Genomic DNA, 2,110 nt, shown 5'->3' with positions numbered 1-2,110 from the left:
ACACCATCCAGCACTACGCTGTGCCATGGTAGCACTTGTAGTGTAGACAAACCCTAAGAAACTGGAATTGTAACAGCAGCTGCTGACATTTGGGAAGAGGTTTTGGCAGAAGTTTCTCCTTCTGGGATAGCACCTTCACAGGAAGGGTTTCAGTGCTCACCTTGATTTGCTTTATTTATATAATGATCAAAATGTGGACTTGTTGGAAATATGCTGAGGGGCAAACCATTTCTGATAAAATGAGAAACTTTTAAAAATATTGGTCATTTCCCTTCCGCCACTCAATACTTCACACACCATTTTTAAATACATCTGCTTGTATCAGAAACAATGAATTTCCTTGAGTGTATTTCTGCTCTCACTAAAAGCAAGTAGTTCCAGAAATCTCAAATAATATAAATCCCAGTTTTATAATCCATTAAAGTCAAAGGAAGTTTTGCCATTGACTTCAGTAAGGCCAGGATGTTATCCCAGAGGTGAAGATAGTTTAAAATAAAGTTTGGATAAAATATCACAAAGCTTTGGGTGATTTTCCAAATCAAATTAAAGCTTGAAAAATAAAAAGCTTGAAAAATAAAAATTACAACAGTAATTTCTTTCTTACTGAAAGGCTAGGACATCTATATATCCCATAATCAACGTGGGGCATTTGTTCCTCAAACCAAGATTCAAACATGTAAATTCAGAAAAAACTACCCTAAGCACTACCTTTCTTGCCTTTCCTGGTGTTAAAATGACCTAATGAAAATTATTTCACATGTAAAACTATATTTTATCTTGAATCAAATAAAATATGTAAAAAGACATTCCAGAATTTTACATGTTATGAAATGGTTTACACATTCCAAAGGGGAAAATTATGTTCCCCCCAATGCAATTGCAGTTCCTACGCAGGAAAAATTCCCTTTGACTTCAGTGTGAGTTTATCTTGCATTTGGATGGCAGGAATGAGTTTTTAATATTTTACATGTAATGTTATTTTGAAATCCCAGTCTCCAAAGCAAAACTTTGCACATGAGATGAGACAAAAGTGAGTTTCCTAGTCAGCTATCTTCTCTCTCTCCCTCCTTTTAAAAAATGTTGCAAATCCATAAATGCTACACATGCAGGTTTTAGCTCTGAGAGATCTGTATACAACATGCCTAGCGTGAACACTACACTTCCATCAGCTGCAATATCTGCAATCACTCAATTATGCTACTAACTAGTAAGTCATAAAAGAACAGATTTTGGTTAAACTGAAGTATAAGCATTAAGGTGACATTACTTCCACAAGTGTAAGGAGGCTGATTTTTGCTGCTCTCAATTTTCCTAAAGTAATTTTAAAAAACAAGCACAAAGTCATAGGATTTGCATTGCACATTCAAGGGTGGGAATGACTTATCTGAAGAGATGTATCGGTAGTAGTTATGTAGGTGGTTCTCATTCTGCTCGATAGAAAACTTCACCTCTGGATAGCCCCCACCCACTGAAGTCAATGGTAAAACTCTCACTGATCTCAATGGGGACACAGTTAGGCCCATCCTTGATTGCTTTTGAAAATTTCACCTTTAATTTATTTCTTTACATTCAAGAGATATGTTAAAGGTTTTCTTTTGCTGCTACACTTTTCTTGGCCAAGTTACACAGGGAGTGTATGTCCAATAATCTTTGGATTTATTTGTCCATGAAGCAATAGGGAATCTTTTCCAACACCATTATGTTCAATGAGTAGCATTCTACAAACGCTTTTTTTTTTGGGTCACTTCAAAGCCAGAATCAATCATTGCTGCAATAAGGGCCAAATTCCATCATCACAGGCATGCAGTTCCCACTGACCTCAATAAGAGCTGTATATGTACACCTAAGGGCAGAATTTGGCTCCATTTTGTAAAACACATCCAATACCTTTTATCTGTGACAATTACAGAGAAATCTTAGGCCTAGTCTACTCTGGGGCTTTCATGGAGTTGCTAGAACCATTACAAATTCATCTTAAATACAGTTACTGAAAAAAAAAACAAAAAAAAACATTTAACCCTATCCATACTGGCCAGCTAAACAGTATCAAAACCATTTAACTGGAACTATATGTAATGTGAGCTTTAAAACAGTGTGTCTATATTGGTTC

The sequence above is a fragment of the Natator depressus genome, chromosome 9 (genome assembly GCF_965152275.1).
Source record: "Natator depressus isolate rNatDep1 chromosome 9, rNatDep2.hap1, whole genome shotgun sequence".
Taxonomy (NCBI): Eukaryota; Metazoa; Chordata; order Testudines; family Cheloniidae; genus Natator; species Natator depressus.
This window is presented reverse-complemented; position numbering follows the sequence as displayed.